Raw genomic sequence first — 23,304 nt, 5'->3', positions numbered from 1 at the left:
GGAAACTTTTTGGTATATCCTGAGAGAACTTCAGGCCGGCTGCATCCTCTCCGTGTTGGAAGGTTCCCTTTGATTTACCAGACATGGGAGATTCCTTGATGTACTCCAAGAAAGTGTTGTGGTCGGCCAGCAGCCTGCGGACCTGGCAGCAGAGTCAGACAGTGAGGAGGCTGGGAAGGACAATGGGCCTGTCCTGGAGTCAGGGCCCATTGTCAGGGGAAGGCCCGGACGAGGGCCCTGCATTGGAGGAGAGATGGGGCCAGGGCCATCTGGGAGCGATGTGAGGACTCCGGAGCCTCCAGGGGTGGATAGCAGAGAGGCAGAAGAACAGGAGGAGCCTGTTCCTAGTGCACACATGCGAAGAGCTGCCAGAAGGCAAGAGCAGCTGAAGCAAAAAGGACGACTGGGGAGTAAGGCCAGAAGATGATTGTCCACTCCCATAAGGCTTAAAAGAGCAGCAACGAGCCATTGGGTTCTTTGTAGAAAAGCAACGTTGATTCCATTGCTTCTTGTCAGCATCTCTTGAACTTTGTGGGGGTTTTGCCAAGAAAAGCCTTTGGAAGGTTGCCAAAGACAACAAAGGTTGGTGATAAAGCCGAAGGACTGTTGATGAAGAATTTGTTTTGGACTCAGCTGAGATGAATTAATTCTCAACTGTTTTAATAAAATAAGTTTGTTCAGGATTGAATTGTGTTTGGTAATCACTACTGGGGCTCAGTCACAACAGAAAGATACAGATTAACCATTTCCTTTGCATACAAGCATTTTCCCAAAGCTCACTGTTGAAATGCCTGGCATAGAAGATACCACAGCCAATGCTGCAGGAGAAGGCTTCAGTAAGCCATCTCCCAGCACAAGCTTCAAGGGAGAGGTTTGTGTGGGCTTCCAAAGTAAACCAAGGAAAGCCACATGGATACTTCAGTTTAGTTTTAGAAGCAAAGAACTACTCTTGCTTCATTAAGTTGCTTCAGAATAATGCTTCAGAAGATTCAACCCTCTTCCTTTGAACCACTTCTTTGAAGTTGTGCATAGCCCTACTAGTCACGTCAGATATTACACTTAAAACATTTGTGTAACACTTACGTGTGGCCTAGGACACCATTGGCTTTGGCCTAGCCTGGTTTTCTTCAAGTAGCTTTAGAGCTGACATGGAGACAGGCATATCCATGCTCTGAGGCAGAAGGATGAAAAGTCTGTATTCACATTTCCCTTCAAGGATCATTCTTAGATGAGATCATTTTACGACCGCTTTTTTTTCCTCCTAGAACATTTTTTTCTTGAATGAAAGCAGAGAAAGTGTTACTTAATTTAATCAGTATTCAATAGCACATACTAATATGGAGTTAGGTTTTGCGTATATTTACTTGGAAATAAACTGAGCATAAAAGGGTGGCCTTGCAGTTCAAATTCATGCATGCTTATTTTACTTAAAAGTAAATCCACTGCTCGCTCATGGGTCTGCCTAAGCTTGTATTCTCAAGGCCATATTAAGCCCATGTGAATGAAATTTTATTTTTAATGTAAATAGAAATTGCAGGGGAGAAGGGTGATTAACTGCATCAAGGATATTGGGATGGAAAATTTAATTCTTTTCTATTTACCATATTTTTAAATGTTAAGCATCCTTTCCTCAGAAGTTATTTTTATTGAGTCTTCTGATGGCAGCTGTGTTTCTTCATCCATAAGCTACAGTCCTAAGTGTATAGTAATATTTAGATTATTTTGATTAAGGCAAAATATGTGTCATTAAAATAATTTCAAATCCTTCACCTGTTTATCATCTTTTGCTTTAACTCATTGCTCTTACTTTACAAGTCTCAAGGGATTGGGATCAGTCATACCTCAACTCTGTAAAGTTCTATGAATATATATGAAATAATATAATGATATATTTTTTAAAAAATACAGTGGATATAATTTTCTTAAATTAAATGTGTATTAAATTAAATTATACGACAATATAATTTTCTTCCAAACTAAAATTGCATAGGATGTTATATTGTTCTTGACCTTATATATTGTATGTAGATCCCCCAAAAAATGACATGGTTGGAGAAAATATTTCATAATGGAAAGGGCAACTAATATACTCTTGGTTTCAAGATATTGCAAATCTTGCTGTCTCTTTTTCAATCTTTCTTTCACATTCTCACTTTTCTTATATATTTTCTTTTATTAAAACTTGTCTCAAACTACATTTTTAATGTGCAAGCATCTCCAGAAGCTATCATTATCTTCAGGTAGAAGGACGATCCAGCGTTTTCATGTGATGGGTATATTAGATTTAAAAAGTAACCTATATAGGCTATAGAGGATCCATTTTCTTTCTTTCTCTCCCATTTTCCCAGCAGACTTCAGAGCCTAAATTTATACTTCCTTTTAAGATACCACTAACCCTATTTCATTACCTGCCTGGATTTCTCCAATAAAGGGGCGGGGACATTCTGTTACGATCAGACCATCCGCAGAAAGGGTTGTCATGGAAACCCCACCTGGCTTGATTACATCTGCAACAGGCCTATAGTATCTGATGCAGAACAGAGCAAGGAAAAGTATAAAGGATAGAGGGTTAAAATTTGATTTGATGGAGAAAATAACAAGAAGACTGATGATTTCCTATGGCCAAAGCCCATCCCCTTATCATTGTATTGTCCATGGAGTGTTTAACCATAACTTGCTAAAAGTTTAAAGCAGTTTGGAAAAAACAAACATAAAATGGGCCATGAATTATGGCCAGGTTTGTTAACTTACCAAAAAAAAAAAAAAGGCAGAACAATTTGGCCTACATCTACGGCTCTGATAATAAGGATAATAAGGATAATAAGGATAATAAGGGCCGTGGATAGCTCAGGCTGTAAGGAGCCTGTTATTAGAACACAGTAGCCTGCAATTACTGCAGGTTCAAGCCCGGCCCAAGGTTGACTCAGCCTTCCATCCTTTATAAGGTAGGTAAAATGAGGACCCAGATTGTTGGGGGGGCAATAAGTTGACTTTGAAAATATACAAATAGAATGAGACTATTGCCTTATACATTGTAAGCCGCCCTGAGTCTTCAGAGAAGGGCGGGATATAAATGTAAATTTAAAAAAAAAAGGCTAAAGAAAATCTATCTTTGTGGTTGCCAAGAGTTGAGATCAACTTGGTGGCACATAATCAATCAGTCAACGTTCATAAATGAAGAGCTGGGAACCGTTTTTCAGTATAAAAATAAATATTTGCCCTGAATATCAAATCGATGAATTGTATTTGCTTAGTAACAGGGCAAATGATAAAAGCTATAAAAAGATAGCAAAAGAAAAATATGTAAGATAAATGCTAGATCTATCTTTTGAAATTGTTTAGCTGTTTTTTTTTAAAAAAAATGGTAATCCTATGCTTGGCCAGTTTGATAAAGAATATACATGCTGTTTTGGGATTGTTTATTTGTTTATTTAAAACATTTGTATAGCTTGCCCATTTTAAAATCAAACTCTGGATGGCAGAGGATCAATCCAAGAATAAAGCAATGTATACAGCAATACAAGCAAAAAAAAACACACCCCGAAAACAGCAAATCCCATGCCACAACATTCTCCGTCCTCCCATGCATACCTCATCTTATCCCAACACTGGGGGAAAAGCCAGCTCTTAAGCGCTATCTGGAAGGTTAACAGGGTGGGCCCTGCCAGATCTTAAGGGTAAGAATGTCCTATAGATCAGGGGTCTCCAACCTTGGTCCCTTTAAGACTTGTGGACTTCAACTCTCAGAGTCCCTCAGCCAGCAAAGCTGGCTGAGGAACTCTGGGAGTTGAAGTCCACAAGTCTTAAAGGGACCAAGGTTGGAGACCCCTGCCATAGATCAAGGACTGCAATGGAAAAGGCATGCAGGGTGTCCAATCAGAGTCCTATATTGAGTGAAGACAGGTGACTTTGTTTGACAGATGCCAAGATGTTCCTCAAAGTAGTCCTCCAAGGGCACTCCCAGCTCGTCCTTACCCAGGAAGGACCTGCCCATCCAAACAAGCTCATTGGGCAGTTATTTGCAGACGTTATTAACATTTTTATTGAGTTATAAAGTATTATAAAATACAAAATACAAAGTAAATAGAAAAGCAGTGTGTGGGGGAGGGAGAGGAAAGAGAAGTGAGGATAGATAAGAAAAAGAAAAAAAGAAAAAGAAGCATTGACTTCCAACTCTCTGTGTTACAGTAAAATAATTTTGATGTAAAATTAACATCAAAACACAACTTTTTGCTTTTTTCATAATGATATGAACAAGCCATTTTTTAAGGCAGTTATTTGCAGAAGTAAGTATGCTTTGCTACCCTTATCACCACAGGTAAGTCCAAATAAAGACACTTACCTGTGCTTGCTTGTCTTCAGTTTTTCTTTTCTTCCACTTTATAATGCCCTGGTAAGGCCACACTTGGAATACTACATCCAGGTTTGGTTGCCACGATGTAAAAAAGATGTTGAAAGTCTAGAAAGAGTGCAGAGAAGAGCAACAAAGATGATTAGGGGACTGGAGGCTAAAACATATGAAGAACAGTTGCAGGAACTGGGTATATCTAATTTAATGAAAAGAAGGACTAGGGGAGACATGATAGCAGTGTTCCAATATCTCAGGGGTTGCCACAAAGAAGAAGGAGTCAAACTATCCTCCAAAGCACCTGAGGGTAGAACAAGAAGCAATGGGTGGAAACTAATCAAGGAGAGAAACAACTTAGAACTAAGGAGAAATTTCCTGACAGTTAGAACACTTAATCAGTGGAACAACTTGCCTCTAGAAGTTCTAAATGCTCCAACACTGGAAGCTTTTAAGAAGAGATTGGATAACCATTTGTATGAAGTGGTGTAGGGTTTCCTGCCTAAGCAGGGGGTTGGACTAGAAGACCTCCAAGGTCCCTTCCAACTGCTATTCTGTTCTGTTCTGTTCCGTTCTGTTCCTCCAGAACTGCTCTAGGTGTCTGTTGTGTGGCTTCATCTCTTGGAGTTCCTTGGTAATTTTGGATTTGGGTACACTGATAGTCAACACAGATGTGATTCAATCAGAGCCTCTTTCCATTTGCTTATTCCAAGCCGCAATGAGGGCATCTGCAGAACCACGTGCCAGAGCTTTGGGAACCTCCCCAGCTGTCTCTGAAACCGTAGGCACAAGATAGGCTGGACAACAAGGTCTCATCTCTGTGCAATGAGGAGCATTTATATAGAACTCTAAGGCCAAGAAACAGTGACCCATCCATGGCAAGGGACTAATGTTAACATCCCTCAAATCAGGGGTGAAATCCAAAATTTTTCTCCACCGGTTCTGTGGGCGTGGCTTGGTGGGCATGGCAGGGGAAGGCTATTGCAAAATCTCCATTCCCACCCCACTCCAGGGGAAGGATACTGCAAAATCTCCATTCTCTCCCATGCTGGGGGAATGATATTGCAAAATCTCCATTCCCTCCCCACTCTGGGGCCAGCCAGAGGTGGTATTTGCCGGTTCTTTGAATACCAAAATTTCCGCTACCGGTTCTCCAGAACCTGTTAGATCCTGCTGGATTTCACCCCTGCCTCAAACCCAGATCCCAATGTCACTGGTCCCTCTTAATATCTAAGCACATTATGGACCTATCATGGAAGACCTCTTGTAGATAACTTCACTGAGCCGTGGTGGCACAGTGGTTAGAATGCAGTACTGCAGCCTATTTCTACTGACTGCCAGCTGCCAGAAATTTGGCAGTTCGAATCTCACCAGCTCAAGGTTGACTCATCCTTCCATCCTTCTGAGGTTGGTAAAATGAGGACCCAGATTGTTGGGGGCAATATGCTGACTCTGTAAGCCACTTAGAAAGGGCTGTAAAACACTGTGAAGTGGTATATAAGTCTAAGTGCTATTGGTATTGCTGTGATCTTTGGCTGCACTAAATTTTAACTCTTATAGTTTCAGTAAATTGGGAAGAAATCATGTTGAGTAAGGCTATTCTAACATACTGGTTACTAATGTTCTTGCATTTCATTACTTGTGTATGGTATGTAACATAGTACATGATGGAAGGATTCAGCTGGTAAGGTGCTTTGGAACTTTAAACAGATTTGAAGAAAAATGAGCATATTTATCTATTTATTTATTTTTATCCCACCTTTATTATCTCTGTAATAAATCAACTGGGTAAGGATACCTCATATTCTTTCCTCGTCCTATTTTCTCCACAACAACAACCCTGTGAGGTGAGCTGGGTTGAGAGAGAGTGACTGGCTCAAAGTTACCCAGTCAGCTTTATTGCTTCAGGCAAAAGTAAACTCACATCTTCAGAGCTAGCTGATATTCAGATTCCTACAGGAACGTGAATTACATTGTATGTGTAAGAACAGTTCAATTTTGCTAAGAGCTTTCCAAAGAGTTTAGATACAAAAGCCATTGATAAGAACTAGCTTATCAACTTTGGAAGTCAACGTTGGGCATGCAGCCTCATGGGATTAACCCAGTGGTGAAATCTAAATATTTTTGCCACCGGTTCTGTGCGAGTGGCATGGTGGGTGTGGCTTGGTGGTGGTCATGTGACTGGCCCCTCCCCTCCCAGCCACTCCTTGTCGTGAATGGCAGGAAAATGGGGAGGGGAATTTTCCTATCTACCATTCTTCTCTCAATCTGTGCTGAGCTTTAGGAATGGATGACAGGCAGGAAAATGGGGAGGGGGATTTTCCTGCCTTTCACGAAAACGGCGCCATTCCGAACCTTCAGCGTTGCAATCGTGGGATATGCTGAAAGCTCAGAATGCCTCTGCTTCAGCGCCGAATGACTTTTGCCCATCTCTTTCTGGGTGTGGCGCTTCTGCCTATTGGGCCACTTTCTGAAGCTGGCAGCTCCACAGCCTAGACAATTTGCTTTTTCACTCTTTTCCTTCATGGGAGGCTTGCATGGTGGCACCAGCAGAAGGTGGAGGCAGAAGTGATCCTAATGCACCAGCCCCTTCATCCCACTGTCTCTTGGTTTGCCTGCAGCAGCAGTGAACAAGCACCAGCACTGGGCATCTGGATTGCCTGCCTCCCCCATGTCAGTGATGCTGCGCGAGCCTCCCAAAAAGAGGGAAAAAGCAAAGCAGCTGACTGCGGAGCTGTCGGCTTCAGAGAAGCGGCCCAACAAGCAGACGTGCTGTGCCCAGAAAGAGAAGGGCAAGAGAGACCAGTGGACTGCAGAGGTGAAGGCAAGCTCTAGGGCGGCAGCAGCACTCCGGGAGAGAGAGCAGATGTCCTGGAGTGCCTTCACCACCATCCCTCTTGGACCCAGTGCAGCAGCTGTGTCTCCCCAAGGGCCGGCCCACCACCCGCTCACTGGGCCGGAAGTGGCATGTCTCTCATCAAGGGCTGGATGTGGGACTGGACCTCGGAAGGCAAGCGGGCATGGGGGAAACTCCGGGAAGGCATTGTGGAAGGCAGTCAAGCATGGCAGGGCTGTGGGGAAGGGAGTAGGCTGCTAGCTCCCTTCAATGCAGCCAAGTGGCCCCGACATGGTTGCTTGCTTGCCTTCCACGCAGCCTTCCCAGCGGTCCCCATGGCCAACTTGCAAAGGCAGGCAAGCATGGCGGGTGAGCAGGCAGGCAGGGGCAGGGCCAACCGGGTTTCACACGCACTTGGACCCTATGCGCATGCACAAAACCTTCTGTGCATGCGAAGAGGCTCAAGAAAACAGGTTACTTCCTGGTTTTAATGATGTCTGGGTGGGCGGAGCCTCACGCTTCCACTGCTACCGGTTCTCTGGACCATGCACCGCCGTCACTACCGGTTTAGCCAAACTGATCCGTACCAGTAGCACCCCTGGATTAACCTCTCTGTCAGGAAACAGATCTTAAAATGTTATACCAGAGGACAGGAAAGCATTGTTTGCATTGTTTATTTCGCTCCTGAAGAATTTACCGTGTTTATTCTATGGGCTGGGCACCTTTTCAAAAACTATTACATATGCAGCTTTTCAGATGATTCCTGTTCTATATCAAAACTTGTATTCAATATGGTCTTGATGTATGAGGTTGGTTTTTACTGCAAGCTGCCAAATTTTTACAGGAAGAACAACAGAACTGCTGAAGATGAGAAACATGTCAAGGTCAGTGAAGGATTATCAACCCACTCGCATATTACAGTGCTGCTGGCAACAATAGTACAGTCAGAACAATGTCAGCATTTCCATTATAATCTTTTCTTAGATGCCATAATAGCACTCTGGCGTAAATTTCAAAATAGAAAATTTATAGCACAAAGTATCTTTTTTATAAGTTGGAATTACTATCCTTTCCCTGTCAATATCTCACAATCTAAACATCAAATTGGTTTTCTTTTACATATTCATAGCAGTTTCACAGTGTATTTTCTTTTAAAAAAAACCCGCACGTTTAAAGGAAAACTGGAGTACCTTATAATCTATTTGGATTATTTGATTTTGTGGAAACAATATTTAAAAAAAAAAAGATTGAGCTAAAAAGCTTTCCCTATGATAACACATTCTAGTTATCCAGTATGAAGAATATTACTCCCCGGTTGTTCTCATTTCTCATATCGGAAAATGTCCTAATAGAGGATTTCTATTCAGTTTATAGCTTAAATCCTACATTTCTTCCCACTGAAGACTGAAAGCAGATCCTCCTTGAATATACAAGAACTATATATGCTGAAGTAATCCTGAAAACTCAGCTTTGGGAAGCAGGATAGGGCAGTTGTTTAAATACCTGTAACATCTGAGGCATAATACTTGGGTCAGTGCAAGGTATACCTGCCTTTACACTTTACCTGACTTTACACTTTACACTTCAGATCCTTCAATTCAGTGGTGGGTTTCAATTTTTTTTACTACCGGTTCTGTGGGCATGGCTTGGTGGGTGTGGCATGGCTTGGTGGGCATGGCTTGGTAGGTGTGGCAGGGGAAGGATACTGTAAAATCTCCATTCCCTCCCCAATTCAGGGGAAAGATACTGCAAAATCCCCATTTCCTCCCGATTGGCTGGGACTTGGGAGGCAGAAAATAGATGGGGATGGGGCCAGTCAGAATTTTTACTACCGGTTCTCTGAACTACTCAAAATTTCTGCTAAAACCCACCTCTGCTTCAATTCAACTTTAAGCTACAAATATTCTCCTTTATTACCAACAGAGGTTCCAATTGTGGTTGTAAATAGAGGAATACCTTTTGTGATGTAGTTGATACTTTCTGGAATCTACTGAGAGTTGGTACACATGCAGTCTTGGAAACCGAGGTGATCCTGGGTTTATGCAAACCTCTGGAAAATCTGAAGACTGAAGTATGTGCCCAGGACTCTCAGTTTGTCTTTGACAGAAATAAAATTAAAATTTCAGTTTAAAGGCCCTGCAATCTGGAAATACATTTATCTGTTGGAAAACAATGCCCCTTACAGTGTACAAGTAAAAGGGTTTTTAAAAGCAGCCATTAAAAGTCATTGCCACTAGCTGCCAAATGCTGATCTACGAATGAAATCAAGTAGCTGAGGTTTGCAGATTGGAAGCATACTTATATAAATAGAAAACATTTTGTTTGTATTTTAAGCATTTCAATCCGTATTGGAGAAAGACTGTTCGCTTAAGTACCAGGCTAGAAACCAGGAGACCATGAGTTCTAGTCCCGCTTTCGGCACAAAGTTAACTGGAAACTTCACTGGTCAGTCACTCTGGGAATAAGTTCCCAAGAGTCAGGACCAGTGGTGGGATTCAGCCAGTTCGCACCACTTCAGGAGAACCGGTTGTTAACTTACTGAGCAGTTTGGCAAAGTGGTTGTTGGAATAAATTATTAGGGCAGAGAACCGGTTGTTAAATTACTTGAATCCCACCACTGGTCAGGACTGACCCAAGGTGGGGGGAGGGAGGGAGGGAGGGAGAGAGAGAGAGAGAGAGAGAGAGAGAGAGAGAGAGAGAGAGAGAGAGAGAGAGAGAGAGAGAGAGAATATTTATTGATCTTGATGATGGGCCACAGCTTTATATTCTGGGTATGGAAGTTATAAATCTTAAAAACATAAACTATAAAGATTCAGACTTAGTATTCTGCCGAGCTTTTCAAGTACCTTCAATGAGTAAAAGTGCCTGAAAATATATATATATTGGCAGCAATTCCTGCTGTTTTGTTGGAGCAGCAAGACTGTTTGAATATCAAAAGCAAAACATTTTAAATCCTTCAATATTTCGGCATCCTTATTCTTCATTTGTGAGAAAACAACATTTCGTTTGCTATGAGAAGAGAGTTGCTACTCCAGATACTGAAGGATTTCCTTGTAACTCTGAGCATGCAACTTAGTGCATTGAACATCTGGTCAGAAATGTAATAACACTTGGTGTGAAGAGTGTGGAAGAGTCATCCAGGTAAGGACAAAATACAAGCAATGGTCCACAAAGAGGGAGGACTTACAACTGACATCATTATAGATAATTTCCCTAGTTTTTCAGCCAGAATAAGTAATATTCTTAATAAGTGGGGTGTTGGTGTTTCATACCATGTTTCCCTGAAAATGTCCCAAAAATAAGCCCAAGGCTGATTTTTGGGATGGGCATAAATATATGCCCTCCCTCGAAAATAAGCCCAAGTGAAGGGGTGGGCGTGGCCAGCACAGGAGGCCGCCCTTCCCTTCCCCGATCACCTCCTGGGGGTTCAGCCCCTCAATTGCTGCCCGCTGATCAGCTGAGCCAGCGAGGGCTGTGCAACTCGGCCCAGACCTCCAGAGCACCTCCACAGCTGCCAGCCTCCTCCCACTTTTCCTGCCGATTGTTCTTTACTTCAGATGCAGCACAGACACACATTCCCCAAAGTAGCCCAAAGGAGACGCCTTCCATGTCCAGCCATGGAACGGTTCCCAGGACTGCCCGATTCTCAACCAGCCGGCTGCATGGTAAGAGGGGGCTTCCGGCCCACCTGAAAGAGAGGCTGGGTTGCAGTAAAGGGGCTTTCCCCCCCAAGACCCTCTCAAGCACTGGACTGTGGGCTCCACCCCAGGGACCCTCAATCGGGACCAAGCTCTTGGCAACCGATTGAGGTAAGTCTGTTCTTGAAGGGGGTATGAGACACATGGGGCCTTCTGCTGCTTTTTCAGCCTCAATTGGCTGCAAAAACAGCCACGATTCTTGCCGTCTCTTCTCCCCACCTCACCAGGCATGGCAGGGCTTCCTGCCCCTCGCTTTTCCCCCACCCCACCCCTCACCTGCCACCCCAAATTATGCCCCCAAATAATAAGACCTCCCAAAAATAAGGCCAAGCCCTTATTCTGGGGTTCAAAAAATATTAGACAGGTTCTTATTTTTGGGGAAAGATGGTAGTGGAAGGGGAAGAGGACATTGTTCAGATTTTGGATATTATTAGCCATCCCAGGTAAACCAGACAAGAAACATAATAGATGAACTAATTCTACTTTATTGTGAGGCTCCTTTAACAGAATTTTGTGAGTCTGAATGTACAAACTTCACTTTTAACTGCTTGATCCACTAGGGTAGATTCTTCCTAAATTTCTTTCTCTGACCATTAAGCCACTGGAGGCTTCTGCTTCTCCTGTCTGATTGTTTCCTACACAATTTCTCTTCCCCTTGTTCTCCAAGATCAACCACAAAAACCATTATAGATATCCAGTCTAGATACCGGGGAAAGTTGCCCAGAGTTAAGCGAACTTTTCCTGGGAGGAATGAATGGGTTATTATAGATTAGTTATAGACTGGATTAGTCTCTATTACAGTAGTTTTCTTTAAAACTGGCTGGCTATAACAATTATTGACTTTCTTCAAGGACTTGGGAAGAGGAAAGAGAGCAATGAACCAGTAAGGAAGGAGAAATGGAAACTTAGTCCTGAGATAGGGGAAAGTGTGAGAGAGAAAGTCCAAACAACCCTTCCTTGATCTTGTTTGGCATGCAACAGGGCAGAGAATGATTCTGTCGAGACTTTCCAAAAGCATTCCTGGGATTCCTGTTACTTTCCTGACCTAGCTGACCATTAGGGCTGACCGCTGTGCCTTCCCTCAAATATCTCCTTGGGCCTGGTGCATGGGAGGTAAATTGTTAACTGGCTAACACATGGGCCTAGGCCCAATGGCCGAGAAATAATTATTTCCTATATGGCATATGCAAAGGAGGAAAAGGGCTGGTTTCACAGAGCTGTAAGCATAGATAGACATGGTAGTACATGGTCAACGCATGAAATACTCTACCCGGCTCCGTTGTTCAAGCCTCAAACCTTCACAGCTTCAATCTCAAACTGTCTATCATGGACCTCACCCCATTCTTAAGAGGCCTGTAAAGGGGGCGTGCATAAGCTCACCAGCATGCCTACCATCCCTGTCTTACTGTCCCCATTTATCTTTATTTACTTCCTTTGTTCATGTTTATGTTCATGCCTATATTTGTTATCTTGCACATGTTTGAGAAACAAATAAAATAAAATAAAATAAATAGTACTCTTATATCCTAATTTAGGCTAATGTTAAAATGTTTGAATTATACAAAGGCAATTGTTATAATTTGATTTAAGAACAGGAGTGTGGTTTGAATTGGGGGTAGGAGGTGTGATTTTAGAAATAAGCCTCCTCCCCCATTTCTTTTTATAAGTTTTCAGAAGTTGTTGTTTTTTCTCCCCATTGCCAGACACAAGGCTCAAGGCACAGATGATAAGGAGCAGAGGTAGGTATTATTAGCATACTGTTCACTCAAGCTTGTATGCAGCTTTTTCTACCTTATTACACTAGCTGGTCATTCAAATGTATCTATTTGAAGAGTTCCAGTGCTCCAAATGTAAGTTCTGCTTTTTTTAAAAAAAAGATTTGGATTTCATTCCTAGGACTGTATCTGAAAATATCTTTAGGTTTAGTATAATATTGTACAATAAAGTGGTTATAATACAAATTTCCAAGCTATTTCATGTTCTAGAAGAGGAATTTCATCTTGGAAAACCCACTGATTATAATATAAGAGAGAGATTTGATCTAAAGCAATTCTTTGATTAAAAGATCAGAAAATGTAGGCAAACTAAAACTTTCTTTTTGCATATATATAGTTCTTGATTGCTCTTAAACTACCAGTCTGGATTAATTAGAATAATTTATAGTGTAACATTTATGATAAGAAAAGGTTTATACCAGAAAAAGGATTACTGCAGTCCTGGATTACTTCTCATTCTCTCCATACATTGAAAGATTCTCCTGGGGCCAACTAAAAATTTGAATTCACCAATTCTTTGCATTTTCCCTTTCTTGTAAAATAGATACAGTATGATATAGCAGCACACCCCTTTTGTTATGCAGTATGAGCTACCTATACAGAGAAAGATCAGCCTGTACTTATGGAGAGCCACATGATGTGGGCCAATCCGCTCTTTCATTTTCTAATCAGTTTTATTTTAACAGGATTATACTCCAAAGAGTATCGCATTACATGCTTTGAACGTACAAGGATTACATTTAAATGATCAGTAATAACAGGCATTGGAAGGGCAAGGGCAAGTAAGATAAGAATGAAAATGACCTCCAGGGAAAGAGATGTGAAAAAGAAACAAGGAATTCATGACATCTACAATGCAAACATTGCATTTGGGGCTACAGGGATCACAATGGCAGGCTTGGGAGCTCCATCCTCTTGTCCAGTGCAGGAATCCTCTCCCACTGCATCTCCGTGGAATCACATAAATTCTCCCGTGGTCATCTTTAATTCTACCAGCCAGAAAAATGCTAAAAAGAATAAGGTAATCTGATTTTTCTTCCTGTGGCTCAGGAGAAGAAGCACAGCCCTATCATTCAGTAGCCCATTCCCCCAGTTGTCTGGTGAGATGGGATGGCGAATAAATTTGATAGATAAATAAATAAAATGCCAATTTCTGAATTATTATTGTTATTGCTGGAAGGAGGCCAATGCAGATATCTGCACTGCAGTTATAAGAGCCGTGTCAGTGCAGTGAAAGTGCATACGTGTCAAAAAGGTCCGGGGTTTGACCTTGACCTTAATCCTGCCACGCACCCTTGGGGCAAAATATGTCTCTGTTACACTAATTGTGACAACATCTTGGAACATTATTGTTAATTTTGGACTAGGCCGCTGTTTTGAATGGGTTTCTCTTGTCCACTACGCCATCTCTCTCTGGGCCGATCCAATCTCTCCCAAGGCCTTCCCTTGAAGAGCACCATTTGCCAATGAGATGACTCTCCGATAAAAATGAGGTGCTTCCTTTCCCCACATGGAAACTATGGCCTGGAAGCCATATTTTTCCTTGGGCCTTCAGGCCTGCCACATTTAGTACTGTGGGAAACTCGGAGGAGGGATTGTATGGAGCAGGGGAGATAGATAGGCATAATAACATTCCTTTCCCAGAGAGTCAAGGACATCTTGCCTTCCACCTGGAGATTCGTGACTGGGAGGCATCTCCAGTTGGGACGGTGCTTGGATTGGACCATGTGATGGACATGTGGATGCAGGGGAAGGGACTTGAACTTTCCTTTGGGTGGGGAAAACCTGGAAGCTTTCAGATTCGGGATTTCCCAGATGTGTCAATGTGACATCTCTGATAAAATGGAACTTTGAGAAACTTCAAGCCTCGGAGTCTTATTTTGTTGGGGATGTTACTTGGAACTGCTAAGTTTGGGCAATAACGAGGCAGGAAACCAGGGTAGTGACAACAGCTCTTTAATATACAGTGAACCCAGCAACCAGTACTGGGGCAAACCTCTCTTTATATACAGTTCGGCCGGTGGCCTCAACCAATCAGCAACGTGCTAATTCCCGCCAAAACTTTTAAAGATACATTACACTCCTTCCCTCCCAGAAAACACTTTACTCATATTTGCATACATTTAGCATATTATTTCTCTACGTAGTCGCGCAGGTACGCTGGGCGTTTCCTAACTCTCCCGGACCTGCGCAGTTCATTTTCTGGGAGTGAGTCGAGCTGACGGGAGGGACTGCTCGTTCCTCTCAGCTCCTCCTCCAGGCCATCTGGCCTTGGATTACTTGCCGAGTCGTGCCCGCTGTCCTCAGGAAGGACCGGATGGTGTCGCTGGACCTCGTCTGAACCAGATAAGTCCCCCGTTTTTTCTCGGCTTGAGTCAGCTGCGGGTTCAATCAATGAGTAGTCAGGGCCCGTCCCATCTATCTCTGGTCTAGTGTTAATTCTATTTCTTAGCTGATCTATGTGGCGTCTCCACACCCGGCCGTCCTCTATCTCCACGAGGTACGACTTGGGGCCCGTGGTGTCTATGATTGTTCCCTTTAGCCAGTTTGGGCCATCACCGTAATTGTGTGCCCATACATAGCTTCCTATGGCCAGTTCTCTTGTTTTGCCTGGTGTTGTTTTGTACCCGTCTGGCGTGTAATTCGGGTTTAAACGGTCTAATGGGCATCTTAGTTTTCGTCCCATCAGTAGTTCTGCTGGGCTGCGGCCAGTGGCCACACAAGGGGTTCTGTGTTGTACCGTTAGGAATGCATCAATTTGTGATTGCCAATCGCCTGGGCCACTTCTGGACAATGCCTCTTTCGCGCTCCGGACGAAACGTTCAGCAAGGCCGTTCGTCGCAGGGTGGAAAGGCGCCGAGAGGGCATGTCGGATGCCCTCTTCGGCCAAGTACCCCTCAAAAAGTGTCGCAGTGAACTGTGGCCCATTGTCTGACACTAGAGTGTCCGGCAACCCGTGCGTTGCGAAAAGGTGCCTTAGTGCTGAAATGACAGCTTCAGCGGTTGTGGATTTCATTAGGATGATCTCCAACCATTTGGAGAATGCATCCACCACTATTAGAAACGTTTGGCCGTGGAAGGGGCCGGCGAAGTCTATATGTATACGGGACCATGGGCCTTGGGGTTTCTCCCACTCCCGGATTGGGGCCGTAGGTGGTAGTGGTCTGGACTCCTGGCACACTTGGCATCTGCCAACCTTGTCGCTAATCTCTTTGTCCATTAGGGGCCACCACACATAGCTCCTAGCTAAACCCTTCATTCTCACGATCCCAGGGTGACCTTCGTGCAGAAGTTCCAGAACTTTTCCCCTCAGTTTCTCTGGAACAACCACCCTATCCCCCCAGAGCAGGCAACCCCCTTGCACTGATAATTCCCCGCTTTTCTTAATAAATTCTTTGAAACGCTCGCCCGGCGCAGTGGGCCACCCTCTTTGAACCCAACCAATTACAGTTCTCAAAGTAATGTCCCGGTATGAAGCCCGAGCCACCTCCTTAGACGTGACTGGGCCAGAGTCCAGAGAGTCAATTAACAGTATGGGTGTCCCCGGAGTGGGGTCCTCGATCGCCCCTGGCAGTGGGCATCTGCTTAATGCGTCCGCATGCCCCAACTCCTTTCCTGGCCGATGCCGCAGTTTATAGGAGTAGGCAGCTAGAAAGATAGTCCATCGGGTCAATCAGGGCGATAGTGCCACGGGTGTTGGCCGGTCGCCAGCCAGCAACCCTAATAGTGGTCTATGGTCTGTAATAATTTCAAAGTCTCAACCAAAAACGTATTCGTGAAATTTTTTCACTCCTGAAACTATGGCTAGGGCTTCCCTATCCAACTGACTATAGTTCCTCTCTGCCGAGGACATCGTTCTGGAGTAGAAGGCTATTGGGGCTTCTGTGCCATTCGGGAGTCTATGGCTGAGCACAGCCCCCACCCCATAGGGGGATGCGTCGCAAACTAACACCACTGGCATTGTGCTATTGTACTGGATCAGTAAACTATCGTTCGATAGTAGGTTTTTTACTGCCTCGAATGCTCTAGCTTCTGCCTTTCCCCAAGACCAAACAGCATTCTTTCCCAGTAACTTATGTAGCGGCTCGGCAACAGTTGCCTTATTTTTTAAAAAGACCGCGTAAAAATTCAATAGACCCAAAAACGCCTGTAGCTCTGTTTTGTTTCTGGGGGCTGGGGCCTTTTTTATTGCCTTGATTTTGCTCTCTGTGGGGTGAATTCCTTCCTTGTCTATTCGGTAGCCCAAGAAATCTACGGATTCTACCCCTATTTGGCATTTGTTCATTTTAGCTTTTAGACCGGCTGACCGGAAAATGCCCAAAACTTTTCTCAAACGCTCCCCTAGTTCTTCCAAATTCTCGGCGGATACCAACACATCATCAAAATATGGTACCACCCCCGGGAGCCCTTGCAGAAGTCGCTCCATTAAGTTTTGAAAAAGGCCAGGTGCCACACTTACCCCAAACTGTAATCTGGTACATTTAAAGGCACCTCTGTGTGTTACAATTGTCTGGGCTTCGGCTGTGTTGGCATCTACGGGCAGCTGTTGATAGGCTTGGGCCAAATCTAATTTGGCAAAAATGTGCCCTTGCCCCAGCGAGTGCAGCAAGTGCTGCACCACTGGAACCGGGTAAGCGCTTTTTTGCAAGGCTTTGTTTAAGGTCGCCTTGTAGTCAGCGCAAATTCGAACTGACCCATCTGGTTTTACTGGGGTGACGATTGGCGTCTCCCATTTCGCATGGTCGACTGGTACTAGTATCCCTTGACTGACTAGTTTGTCTATTTCCCGGTCAATCTTGGGCTTAAGGGCGAAAGGAACCCTCCTCGCTTTTAACCGTATGGGGGCTACCTGAGGATCTAAGTTGAAAGAAATAGGGGTCCCCTTGTACTTGCCCAGGCAGTCTTTGAAAACATCTTCGAATTCTTCCATGAGGGCATCCTTTAGGTTAAAGTCGTTTCTGTAGATGCCAGTCACTCCCATGCCCAATGCTCGAAACCAGTCTAGTCCCAACAAGCTTGGCAGGGTCCCCTCGACTATCGTGATGGGCAGGGTTTTCTTGTGTGGTCCGTACTCGACGCGGACGGATGTTGTCCCTCGAACAGGGATGCGATTCCCTTGGTAGTCTTGAACTTTTAGCCGCTGTGTTCGCAGTTTGCGCTTGGCGATGTTCGGCAAAGCTTTCGCAAAAGTGTCCCAGGACATGATTGTGATCGCTGACCCTGTGTCCACCTCCAGTCGGCACGGCACTCCTTCGATTTTCGGTTTTGTGAAGATTTTCTTCTCTACACGGGTCGCTGCACGACCCACTATCACGGTCGTTCGATTTGACTTCGCGCCCTTTTTGTTTTGACCAATCACGGGTCGCCTTGCCGATCCCGCGCTCTGATTGGTTGGTTTGAATTTTCGGCGGGAAGGTTGGGGTGCTCGACAGACTTGAGCCAGGTGCCCCTTCTTCTCGCACCGCCGACATGTAGCGTCCTTGAACTTGCATTGTTGACGCTGGTGTTGCCCTCCGCAACTTCCGCAGTCATCCCGGTCTTCTTTTCTCGGTCTCCCGGTGTGGAAAACTCCTTCCTCATCCTCGCCGTCTGATTCGGTCTGGATTTCTTCGTTGTGGACCGGAGTTGATTTCGCGCTCGCCATTGGTGTGAGCGGCTTTTGTAGGGTTTCCGCTGCTTGGGTGGACATCTCATGAGCTCTGGCTTCGTCCAGAGCGTTTGCCAGCGTTAGGTTGCTCTTGGATAGCAGCCGCCTCCGCAACGAATGTCCCTGACCCCACGGATGAGTTGCTCCAACAGTTCCTCATCCAAATCTCGGTACCCACAATATTTAGAGGCTTTCCTTAGGGCGGCCATGTATTCGCTGATGGACTCGCCCTCTTGCTGTCTGCGCTCTCCAAATTCAAAACGTTGCACGTATTTGGACGGTGTTGGCGCGAAATGGTTCTTCAATAGGTTCTGCAGAGTTTGCCACGATACCGATTGTACCGGCGTTGGCTCTGCCAGGGCTTCTGCGATGTCGATGACCTCGGGACCGCAGTGGCTCAGGAAATATGCCCTTTTTCTGTTGTCTGGAACTCCTTGCAGTTCGTTCGCCTCGAGGAAGCTCTCGAAACGGGTCATGTATGTCCCCCATTTCTCCTTGGATGGGTCAAACGGCGCGGGCGGTGTGTAGCTGGCCATCACTGCGTTTCCGCCCTGAATTTGCTGGGTTCGGTCCTTGTCGTGCGTTCAGCTCTTTCCTGGTGCTTTTAGCCTTGGGATCCCACCTTCGTCGCCAGTGTTAAGTTTGGGCAATAACGAGGCAGGAGACCAGGGTAGTGACAACAGCTCTTTAATATACAGTGAACCCAGCAACCAGTACTGGGGCAAACCTCTCTTTATATACAGTTCGGCCGGTGGCCTCAACCAATCAGCAACGTGCTAATTCCCGCCAAAACTTTTAAAGATACATTACAGGAACCCTGACAACACATAGGCCTCAACTTACAATTATTCATTTAGTGACTGTTCGAAGTCAAAATGGCACTGAAAAAAAGGACTTATGACCTGTTCTTGTACTCACAACCGTTGCAGCATCCCCACAGTCACGTGATTAAAATTTGGGTGTTTGACAACTGATACATATTTACAATGGTTGCAACATCCTGGAGTCATGTAATCACCCTTTGCGACCTCCCCACCTGGCTTCCGACAAGCAAAATCAATGGGGGAAGTTGGATTCAGTTAAAAACCACATGATTCATTTAACATGTGATTAAAGTGATTCACTGAACAACTGAACCAGGCATGAAATGCTCCCGGTCTGGACCAGATCAGCCAATCCGGTAGTGATGGCGGTGGGTGGTTCGGAGAACCAGTAGCAAAAATCCCCTCCCCCCTGCCCATGCCCACCCAATTGCCTGATAACCCACTTGCTGGCTTGCCGGTTCTTTTAAAAAATGCTTTTAAAAGGTTAAAAAAAGGCTCTGATGATCATAGCTGAGCCACGCGATCATCAGAGCCTTTTTTTTTACTTTTAAAAGCATTTTTTAACCTATTCAGCCGAATAGGTTGTAAAAAAATGCTTTTAAAAGTAAAAAAAAGATCACCCTCCATAGCTGATCCCCCCCCCCGCTGTTCTACTTACACCATGCCTCCTTTTGGCTGGCACTGCACGTGCGCACCTTGCATTTGATGCATGGTGTATACTGTGCTGGTGTATACTGTGCCTGTGCGTGTGTAGCGCGCTAGTACAGCCAGCAAACTGGTAGTAAACTGGTTTACATTTCACCACTGAACTGAACAGTAATAAAATTAGATGTGGCTCACTAAGCAACAGAAATTCAGGTCGCAAGAGGACAGGAGAAGCATTGGAAGGTAAAGAAGGTGGCAGATTCATTCATCCACAGCCTCAGTCACAAAGCTTTTCCAACCAAAGATTCTCCTATGAAGCTTCAGCCTGCTCAAATTATTAAAGCAAACCATCTTGGCAGGAGAATTCTCTGGTCTTCCTTCTCTGCTTGCAAGCCAGGAACACTGGCTTCTGTTGAACCCCTTTGAAACAGGGGAGGGGCATTTTATTGGTATGAACCTCTCAGCTTTTCCTCAGCTTTTTCCTTTCTGTCTAGTGTGAACTGCGATTTTGTCTGCTCTGATGTTTTTAAGCAGCCTGGTGGTGCAGGGGTTAAAGGGCAGTACTGCAGGCTAACTCTACCCACAGTCAGGAGTTCGATCCTGACCAGCTCAAGGTTGATTCCGCCTTCCATCCTTCCGAGGTTGGTAAGATGAAGACCCAGATTGTTGGGGCAATATGCAAATAATTGCCCAGAGAGTACTGTAAAGTGCTACGAGGTGATATAGAAGTCTAAGTGCTATTGCTATTGTCAGGGAAAATTGGAAAATACTCCCATGATGGCTTGGGTTTTCCCTCAACAGCCTGCACCACTGCCAAAACTGTGCATGCATCCACCAAGGGATTTTTCTTTTAAAAGTTACTTAAAAGCATTCCCCCTGCCCTCAAACCGATTAAAAATAAATTATGAAAACAGTAAAGAAAGACAGATGTTTCAGCACCAAACTACATGGGCTCCATATTTCGCCCTAGATATGATTTCACAAACTTTTTTCTCTGCATTTGAATCAGAAGACATGATATTTTCTCTCTCTCTCCCTTCCTCACACACACACACACACCCCTAATTAATCTGGTAGACCATTTTTTTTTAGCAGACAAAAACTGGCTATACATTTTGGTAATGAATTTAATTTTGCAGTGAGTAGTTTAACCTCTTCAAACAACATACTTAAATGCAGCTAATCCCAATTAATTTCCCACTTGAAATATTAGCCTTAACATGTGACAGTTATATTACTAGATAAAAGCCCTCAAGTCCTTTTCCTCATTCCATATATCTAAAGTTAAATAAAAGGTTGATAGAAAATATAATTAGAGTTCATTACACCATTTAAATCTTGAAACATATGTTTAGCACATATGTGAATTGTATTAGAATGGTTCCTCTCTCTCCCCTACTGGGACTAGAATAGACAATTGGGGTTCAGTTAAGTTTCAGAAATGGGAAAGAAATGCCTTATTTTCAGTGATGCGGACTTGCTCTGCAGGAAGAATCTCCAATCAATTTAAATCTCCAAATAAAACATCCTAAAACCTGGACTCCACATTGATGTTGAATGGCCCAATGGATACAGGTGGCTGTTGTGTCTCGCCCACTTTAACCGCAGCCGGGGCCTTCTTATCTGCTTCCAAATGCTGAGGAATGTCCTAGTATGCCTCCCGGCCCCAGCCCTGGCTCCATGCCCAGACAGGCTGAGGAGGAAGAAGTACCTCCAGCCCCCAGCTCTGGCTCCATGCCCAGGCAAACGGAGCAACTAGACCCCTCCCCCTCCCCCACAGCATGTGAGCCTGAGGAAGGTCAATTACCAACAGCTGCAGACTGGAGTGACCCTCGCTTCAGAAGAATTGATAGGCGGCGGCGACAGAAGGAAGGGAGGGGCAGGCCTGGATAAGTGCTGAGTCATGGAGCCACACCCCATGGCCTATATAAAGGATCTGCTTTCTGGCATTCTCTGAGTCAGGCAAAGTCTAACATATCTTGCTGAAGTCACTTTCTGGTCTTCTGCCTGCCTTGAGAACTTTGCTAGGACTTTGGCAGAGTTGCAGAGGCACGCCTGATTCAGATTTCCCTGACCCGGTCATCAGCGGAGGAGTGGGACACGACAGTGGCCTTCCATGATGCAGCAACTCTTTCCATGTGGACTTAAGGGTGAGCTTCATTCGGTTCATTCCACCGGGTTATGCTGTACCTGCTTTCACTTTACCTCTATTTCCCCCGAACCAAAGGCTTGCTTCAGGACATTTTACCTTACAGGTAGTCCTCAACTTACAACAGTTCATTTAGTGACATTAGTAACTTTTCAGTTCAAAGTCACAACGGCACTGAAAAAAGTGACTTATGACCATTTTTCACACTTACAACCATTGCAGCACCCCCTCCGCCCCGCCCCCGCCCCCCCCATGGTCACTTGATCAAAATTCAGAGGCCTGGCAACTAACTCATATTTATGATGTTTGCAGTATCCTGGGATTATGTGATTATCTTCTGACAAGTAAAATCAATGGAGAAACAAGAGTCACTTAACAACCCTATTACTAACTTAACAACTGATGTGATTCACTTAACAACCATGTCAAGAAAGGTGATAAAACGGGGCAAAGCTCGCAAAGGTTTCACTTCGCAACAGAAATTTTGGGCTCCACTCAAATCAAGCATTATTTGAGAGCCAGTTTGGTATAGTGACAAAGGTGCTGTCCTAGAAAGCAGGAGGCAGTGAATTTTAGGTCTCCCCTAAAATTTGGGTCAGTCACTCTCTTTGAGTCCAACCACTTCCCAGGTTGGTGCTGTAGGAAAATAAGAGAATTCTTCTTTCTCCTTCTCCTTCTCTTTCTTCCCTTTTCCTCCTCCTCCTCCTGCTCCTCCTCCTCCTCCTCCTTTCTATTGGCTAGTCTTCCCCAATCATATGTAAATATTGCAGATTAATTTTCATAATCTGTAATTAATAAAATATGGAATTCTAGGTGAAGGGGGCTGGAGTAGAAGACCTCCAAATTCACTTCCAGATTTATTCTATTCTATTCTATTCTATTCTATTCTATTCTATTCTATTCTATTCTATTCTATTCTATTCTATTCTATTCTGATTAGATTTAGTTCAGGTTAGAAGAAATATGTAGAGGAAATTAGGAGAAACAACAAATATATGCATAGTGTATGTGTGTGTGTGAATACATTTATCAGAAAGCTGCTTTTAAAAGCTGTGCTAATTTACACATACCACTATTTGTTTCTAATGCCCATTTTCTAATCACTGATGAAATCCTGATTTAAACAATTACTATGACCCAATAATGATTTTCTTATTACAAATAGGTTGTTTTCATTATTCATGGACTTAAATTTGTTTTATTGTGGAATTAAATTTCAATTATTTATAACCAAAATTTACAGTCTCCTATATGTACTTTCGTCCCCAATGTTCTATTTACAGAATGTACAAACAGGTAAATAGCAATAGGTTGACATAATTAAAAACAGAATAAGAGATAGATTTATTCCTTGAACCTTAACTGATAAACCCTTATCTCCACAA

At 44.0% G+C, this 23,304-nt stretch overlaps 1 pseudogene; it reads left to right on the top strand.

The window, feature by feature from the left end:
• Positions 1–787: 787 nt before the first annotated feature.
• The window catches only part of LOC131196174 (uncharacterized protein K02A2.6-like), a 28,296-nt pseudogene continuing 5,779 nt past the window's right edge, over positions 788–23,304 (top strand).

Source organism: Ahaetulla prasina, chromosome 1 (assembly GCF_028640845.1).
Source record: "Ahaetulla prasina isolate Xishuangbanna chromosome 1, ASM2864084v1, whole genome shotgun sequence".
NCBI classification, from domain to species: Eukaryota; Metazoa; Chordata; class Lepidosauria; order Squamata; family Colubridae; genus Ahaetulla; species Ahaetulla prasina.
The sequence above is the reverse complement of the archived record's forward strand: the minus strand, read 5'-3'. Positions and strand labels throughout refer to the sequence as shown.